Source organism: Meleagris gallopavo, chromosome 2 (assembly GCF_000146605.3).
Source record: "Meleagris gallopavo isolate NT-WF06-2002-E0010 breed Aviagen turkey brand Nicholas breeding stock chromosome 2, Turkey_5.1, whole genome shotgun sequence".
NCBI lineage: Eukaryota > Metazoa > Chordata > Aves > Galliformes > Phasianidae > Meleagris > Meleagris gallopavo.
This window is the reverse complement of record NC_015012.2, coordinates 48450639-48459248: the sequence shown is the minus strand read 5'-3', so window position 1 is coordinate 48459248 and position 8610 is coordinate 48450639.

Below are 8610 nucleotides of genomic sequence, written 5' to 3'. Positions count from 1 at the left end.
AAAAAAAAATAGAATCCTCAGAGAGAAAATTCATCTCATAATGGGATCAAAGTCAAATAGGGTAAATTTAGGATAAATTCTCTTTTCAATAGCCTGTCTCTTTTCATTGACAATAGAGGTAGTATGAACAACTTGCTTTAGTGCTAAACTTTCACATGCTAAAATTAGAGGGAAGGAGCTCCACAGAGTGAGTCTTCATTTGGCATCTGGAAGGTATCTCTGTCTATGTTACTTTGTTTGCCCTTCTATTTCTTTCTTTTCTTTTCTTTTTTCTTTTTTTTTTTGTGAGTACATCAGGGCATAGTTTTCTTTTCCTTTTTTCTGCTCTCTAGGCACCCATATTCTTAATCTCTGCTCTTTTTTTTTATTCAGCTAGTGAACAATTATTTCAATTTTGCAGATTTTTTTATTCTAGCCTTTTTTTCCACTTAAAATAGCAGATAATTCAAATAATATTTTATTTCTCAAAATCTAAGCTTAACTACTTTTTGAAATGGCAAGATCTAAAATGTTTTTCTAAGAAATGTTCGGTAGAACAACTTAGCTCTTTTCTAGTTAAAGAGCCAGTCTTTGGCCTAGTTACAGATGTGCAATATTTTCTGTTGGTACTCTGTTTTACTACACCCGAAGTTGTAAAGTAGGTGTCTGTCAGTTTCTTTGATTGCTAAAAGTGAACTTTTATTTGTAAAGATTTGTGTTTTTTAAATCTATCATCCATTGTATTGTGAGTAATGCTTCATTTGAAAATGACTGTTTCTATTTTGCTATGATTAATAATCTATTTTAGTTTAGAGCAACATTTGTTCTCCTAACTGCATGTGGTTAAGTCATACATTTCATATACTTTCCCTCTGTCTCTTTAAAATTCACATGGATTTTTTATTAGGATTTTTTTTTTCATAAACATAATGTATGCTTAGAATGTGATGTGATGAAAAATAGGGATGGTAGTGAAGGTCTTTTTTCATCTCTAGATATTCATTACAAAGTTCTATCTTGGTTAGAAGAGCTTTGGAATGAGCTTAAAGTCCTGTAAATCTTTGCTTGTGAATGTGCATTTGGAACTGTCTCTGGCAAGAGGCACAGCTGAATGATGCTCTGTTACACCCAGCCATCTTTCCTTGTGTTTATTTGGCTATAACCAAGGCAACACTGGTCAAACTAAAATTAGCTATTATATTTCTGCTTATTTTTTTTCCCCCCTCCAAACTCCCACGTATATGGTCTTTTTGCTCTGCTCACAGGGACTGCTGGACTGGTGAGTGCATTTGTTTTCAAGAGAGAGGGGCCAGAATTCTCGTAAGGTTGCTAATAGAAATTGATTTTGTAGTCAGAGCTAAATGGTACCTTTCTGGCAGCAGACACATTGAGTCACATGTGCTACTCCTGTGTCTCTGTGCTGTTCTCTTGGAAACTCTCCTGGATGTGGTCTGTCTGCTTCTCAGAGCCTGGGCAGAAACACATTCTTCTTGAACTGTTCATTCCAATTAGTTTTTCTCACTACAGAATGTCTTCGCTGCCTACTCTCGTACTTATTTTTGATGGGCTTCAGTTACCCTGCCCTCACATCAGCATCTCCACCATATCCAGTATTGAGTGGGATGTCAAATAGCACTATAAACTCTATGATGTAATTACTTTAAGACCAGCATACTTTCTTCCTATGCGGCTCTGTGACTCATTGCAGACACTAGCCGACTTCTCCCGAACTTTTTGGAACTACTTTCTGTAGGAGATACTATTTGTGCAAGGTGCTGCTTTCAAAATTAAAAGGACGCAGGAACTTGCAAATGAATGAGATTAACTCATCAAGAACATTTAAACAGCAATTAGTAAAAGAGAACCCCAAGAGCTGTCCTGAACTGCCTGATCATCCTTCACATGTGCCCCTTACATGAAAGATTTAAAAAAAAAATTACTGAATTTTGCTACTTAACATGATTCTATTCTAAACATTGGATGTTCAATCATGCATTTGCCCTTCATTAGGTAGATGGAACTGTGAATGAAATTGCATGCTCATTAAACTAATCAGATCTTGGAGAAAAAAAAACTCCACTTGACTTAACGAATTACGTGGATCAGTACATAGCTTTACTTTTCTGATGCAAGCTGAAGCATAGTACTAAGAAATTGCAGGGTAATTAACATGTGTTTTTTTTCCTCTGCTCAGAAATTCTGTTGCTTTGTCTCTGTTTTCTTCACGTAATAGAGCTTCTTTCATCTTCCCAGAGAGATCTGTCAAATTGTTCCATATTCATTTTTTGACATGAATGTCAAATTATTTTTACCAGAAGTAGAATAGTGATACTAAAGCAGAAGTAGTAAAGGTAAAATAGTGATACTAAAGGAGAAGAAAATGTAGCCCTCTTGAAATTCCAGTGATGAATAACATGAACTAACTTCATTCATTATAAGCTAGATTTCAAGTGATATGGTAATAGGTAATCAAAAATAAAAGACAGTTCGTTTAAAATACAGAACTGTTTTTGCCTTGAAAAAAACAGACATTTATGGAAAAATTAATTTTCTACAAGTGCTTAAAATCTAAGAGCTCATCTTCATTTGAATCACAGTACAACTCTCATGGTATCTGATGCCTGTTGTGCATCTAATAATATTATGGTTCTGACCTCTCTGTTCTGATTAGTTAATTGTAGACAACAATAATGTCCCCTCTCAGATTTTTCCAGGCTAAGAAACTCCAGTTTCCTTAGCTTCTCCTAACATGGCATGTAGTCCACTCCATGACCCTTGGCTGTGCAAGTTCCACATGAATGTTTTCAGAGTCAGTGTTCACTGCTGTTGAGGTCTATAGGCATGGCCATATTTTGTTAAGAACATGACAGAATTAAAACTCTTCGAAACTCTTTGAACCTGTTCTATGAACAGTTATTTCAATATGGTTTTGGGGTACTTTTATCACAGACCAAATTATCACAAACACCATCTCCCGTGGAGAATTTTTCAGAGATGAGAGTAGAAATTTTTCTTTGTTTCATTTGTTAAAATATCAGCATCCTATGAATAGTAAGGTGATATCTGCATTATAAATACCACAAATTATAAAATTTCCTTAGTTTATAAGGGAATGGACTGAGTTAAATTTCTTTTTGTTGAGAAAGAATCTTTGTGTTCTCTATAAATCCTGCTGTAGATTGATTTCCATGTGAACTTTCACTCAGTTTATGCTGTCTTTCCAAGGTGAATAAAAATCAATTTCACTGTATGTATAAACATATTTCTTTAGAATCACAAATAGAAAAATGTGTGGTATTACAACACTAATATACTGTCATAAACATTCAACTGAATCTTATAATGAAGAGAGAGAACAAGATTTATAGTGTTTAACGTCAATAACAGTGGAGTTCATCAAACATTATAAAATGGAAATCCTTCCTTGGCATAGTGAATGTATGTTTTAGAGTAGGCTGATAAAGGGACAAGAACACAGGCTAAAAGAAAAGAACTAAGTAGAGACTAGTGGATTAAACTCTTTAAAATTTTCTGGAACTCATAAAATTCATCTTCCAATTATCAATGAACAGACTCACCTTGAAATTTCTATGTGAGACTGAGGATACTGCTTTTTATTTTTGTGCTGTATGGTTCTACATCAGGGAAAGATCTGAGAATGTACAAGAAATTCCTTTTTCTTCTCAATGTTTGCATAAAAACAATCTAGAAGACTGCTCAATTAGAGAGTGCTGCTCAATCTGGAGTAAGACCCTGAAGGAAAGAGGGCAAACATAATGCTTATTTTTAAGAGAGGTGGCAGGTAAACTGGGAATTATGGAGCAATTATCTTAGTTTTTATTTTGGCAATAATAAAAATATGAAAATATACACTTTCATCAAAAAACTATATTCAAAAAATTGCTAGATAATGAACAACAACCAATATAAATTTGTCAGAAAAAAATCTTAACTTCTAAGTTTTCTTCCTTGCTGTTAAGAAGTACTGAATATATAGGATAATATCTAGACTTCGCAATCGGCTTTGAACCATTTTATGTGACATTTTCTTATACAAAATAAGCAAGTGAAGTCTTTACAAAATTGTTGAACAGTGGCACAAATGATTAGGAAACCATGCTTAGTCATTAATAGTTCTTTGTTGGGTAGCATTACGTATTGAGTAGTGTTCTGCAGAGATCAGTCTTGTCCCCGGTTCTCATCAATGTTCTCATTAGTGACTTGAATCATTGGGTAGGTAGTCAATGATTAAATAGTGTAGTGTGCTTATTAAATTTCCAATGACATCAAGCTATGACGGTCTGTAAATATATGTGAGGACAGACTTAAAAAGATCTTGACAAATTAAGGAAATAATTTAAATAAATTGGATGCAATTCAGTAAGGACAAATGCAGAGCACTAAGCTTAAATAATCAAATATATTTAAGGCAAGTCATGAAGCAAATATTTTGCAAATAAAGGTCTAAGGGAAAAGCTCACTCAGTTTTCCTTAAAATTAGATATTCAAAACTCAGATGCATGTGTCTGAGATATTTGCCTTTATTATACCTTTATCCTATCATTGAGAAGAAATACCTTTTCAGGGAAACTAACTTTTTTTTTAGATATCTGCTTAAGATACCTTAGAAATACATGTATTTCTCCAATGATTTTCAAAGTACTTTAGGACAGAAGGTTCAGATGTAGATGTTAAGTTGTAGGTTGACAAAAAAATTGTCAGAGCTGCATAGGATTCTGCTATACAAGTGAGAAGTGTTTTATTTATTTGAAATGTGTTGCTATAATCAGGAATTAAAAACCAATAACAGAACTGGAGAACCTTGCACAAGTTTTAATTTTTTAACAGGGACAAGATTTATGAGGATATTACTTAATTAATTAGTTTACCTACAAGCTCCTCTTCGTTTACAGCTCACTGCTTTGCAAATGCAGAATTAACAGGAGATTCCTGTCCCCGAAATCTTATAATTTAGAAGTGTTATGAAGAATGGATGTTCAAAAGATAAGCTGTCAACTCACCGAGTCAAACATTACAGTAGTGCTGTTTGGCCAAATTTGTCAGAGCATGTCACACCTCTCTTACCCAGAGCTTATGGCTGGCTGCCTAGTGATCAGTCTGGTATTTAGATTCATAGATGTCATGAACACGTCATCTTAGTTAGTTTATTGATTCCCGGAAAATTCCCTGAAAAGCCTGTCTAAACATTGGCATAAGAAGCAAGTTATCAAGCTACTTGATATGCAGCACAATGTTTATTCTAAATGTGTGCAATTTTGGTTCTGATTTGTATGCTAAAGACACTGATGTGAATGACCTTCCTGGTTAGCACTGAGATTTTTGGATAGCTTGTATTGGTTTATAGAGGATGCAGTTCTGCAAATTGACATAATTATATAGAATTTCAGAACTTACTGTAGTACCCAGAAGCATTAGTGATGGTTTACTACTCTCAAAAGTTTAACCATTGCTTTACCCAAAATAAAATTGGTAGCGTGCTACAGATACATCTGAAATGCCCATGTCTTTCCACATTGTTCCCCCCCCCCCCCCAAAATCACTTTAGCTAGACAGAATCTGTCAACAGGAGACTGCATTTACTATTTAGCCTCAGCAATAAATTGTTTTTAAAAAGAAAATACAGACTTAACAGAAATGAACAGTGAGAGCAGTCAAAAGCACAAGATCTTTTCTTTAATCTGGTAGTATTTAGCCATTGAGGATTTGAGCTTGAACTAAGCAGTTGTATGGACCTCGAGCTTGATACCTGCTGTCACTGTCTGTGTCAATCAAGCAGCGATGTTATTTCCATCAAATTTATTAGAACCGTGTCCCCGGACACTGGCCCTGAGAGTTGAACTGCCAGCAGCCTAAACCAGGAGAAGTTCAGTGACATTTGATGAGAATGATTCAGTGCCTGCTTTTTGTTCAGAAAGGGGTTAGGAATGAATACGTTTATGCAAGCAAGGAGCTCTGTGCTCAAGGTCTGTAAACGTCAAGTGTCCCTATTTCATAAATGTTCTGTGACACTTCCATTACAAAGTGGAAAGCATAAGGATCTCCACAAACTGATAGGCATCAGTAAATATGCCTCCCAGGGGTGTAGTGAGAGCAACAATAAGCTGACAAGCTAGCTTCCTTGTGTCCTAGCACCTCTTGTCACAGCAAAATTAGGTCTCGGTTAGCTGTTGTGAGGCTGATTTCTCTGTATTGTGCTCTCTCCAACTCATTCCCAAAAGCGTTCTGGGCCCCATCATCTTCACTTGTTTCTCTGGTGCCTGCTGTGCCCTGCTGTTTTCTTTCTGCTCAGGAAAATGTTTTTGATAGGCTTGCACTCCTCTCTAGGATAAATTCTCACCTTATAAATTTCACTCTCTCAAAACTTCTTGGAAATAGCTCATTAAAACTGCAGGTTACATTAATGTGGTGTAAGCACGGATGTTTGCTGACCTTTGTGAGGAGGGATGCCACAGTCTTGGTGAATGATCTTCACAAATGATAAAAAGCCACCTTTTTTATATTTGTGTTACACTGCTAATGGAATACTTCCTTAAAGTTTGGATTAAAGAAAATATTTCATTGCATTAGTATGCATATTTAGGCCACAGAAATTAGAGCAAATACATCGTTAGTAGAAGAGAGTGAAATGCTTGAAATACCTGTAAAGGTGAGCAAGTTTTGAGAATGCTAACTACTTATTGCAGTGATAGCTGAAGAGAATTGCCTGAAGCATGGATATGACTGTTCTTATGGCAGGATCTTGGAATGGAGCATGTATTAGCTCTTGATTGGCCATTTTATATACTAACATACTAAAATGTTGTAAAACCAGAGCCTGTTTGCATGATATATGCATTCCTCTGGAAGCATTTGCATTTATGCACAAAGGATAGTGAGTGCAGAGTTTTTTTGTGCTGTTTGCACTGAAGCACTTAAAAAAAAACAACAACAACAACAACAAAAAAAAAAAAACACTGTAGGTCTGATTGTTACCTGAAGTTATCTGTACTGAGATACTGAGATATCTATCTTTTCATCTTGTTTGTGCAGCTCCTATTTCCTCATACTTCTCCAGCTTTATACTTCCATCTCCCTGTGGAAACTTATTTCATGCAACTGCAAGGTTCTGTATTACATGTAAAACATCCTCTGATTCATCAGCGAGAATCCTCTCCTGCATCACAGCCATCTACTCTAGAATAACATTCTCTACTGCTTTGCACAGATGCAGCATAAATATGCCCTTAGAAGAGAACCATTACAGCTTAGGCCCTTGATCTCAGATTCTTATTATGCAATCCACCCTCTAACTCACTTGAGGACTTCCTTGATGTTAATTTGCAAAATATTTCATTTTGTTAGCTGAATGTACAGCAGATCTCCTATCATTAAACAGAGGCAGATACACGAAACAAGCTTTTCTGTGGAAAGAATCTTATTTAAATGAAAATATTAACTTGGGTAAAACAAAGGCTAAGTTTAAATCAGGTCTGTTTCTTTGTTACAGCAAATAATCTGCTTATCAAGGTATAAAAAGGCCTCAGCTTTTTTCTGTGAAGTTGGATAAGTCATAAGATGAGACAATTTTAAGTTGTCCAATAATCTTTTTTGTTGCATACTTAAGAAGTAAGTTTTATGATTCTTCCTATAATGCGTCCCTTTTATTTAGACTTCTTATTGGAGAAAACAGATTGGTAATATTTATACACTGAGTTTACACAAAATCAACCGCCACTTTTTGTTCAAAGTGTAATGTGCTCATTTGGACTTTTAGTTCTGATTTCACAGTGCATTTTTGTCTTACTTAACGTGTACATTATGTGCTGTGGTACTCACTGAAAACTTCTCCGCCTTAGACAGTTGTGACGGTAGTCCGGCTAATCCACTCACCATTTCTGGGCTATTCATTTTCCAACTTACTTCTAAGAAGCATCTCTGGCTGAGTTCAGTTCTAATGTCAATACATTTTCCAAATAAAAAGCTATAGTCATTTAGATATTTCACTGAAAAATCCAGCTTATTCACTTAGAAGAATTACATTTGTGTCATACTTTCTTTGCTCAAAATGAGTTACTAAACTAAGAGGTCTGAGATCTATCAACACTTTGCATAAATACTGCCACAGGAAATGATAAACTGAATTTTCTCTCAACCTGTCATTTTTTCCTCCTTTGTCTTCATTCTATTTTTATCTATCTCATTAGAGTAGTAACCTTCACACACTTATCTCTGCTATGACCTACGTAAGATGCCATATTTGATACTCAGCTAAGATGTTGCATAGACTGAACTGTACTCTTTCATTCAATTGAAAAAAGAAAAAGGATCTGCATCACATCATTGTTTTATGCCAAATTAGCAACAAAATAATATTCAATGTTTAATATCCATGGAAAATCTGGCCTCATAATGAATGATTTTGCAGGCATCTGTCACGTTAGCCTATGGGCCAGAATGGTTTTTGTTTGTTTGTTTAATTCCACACGAAACATAGTGGCTCTGCAGACAGCAAGGATGTTCTTTGGCAAGATTTTAAACAGTGCAACCAGAAGCTTGTTATCTATCTTTAATACAGCAAGGATATGACATTAATCAATTTTTAGCAAATCCCTGTTTCATGTCTGAGCATGA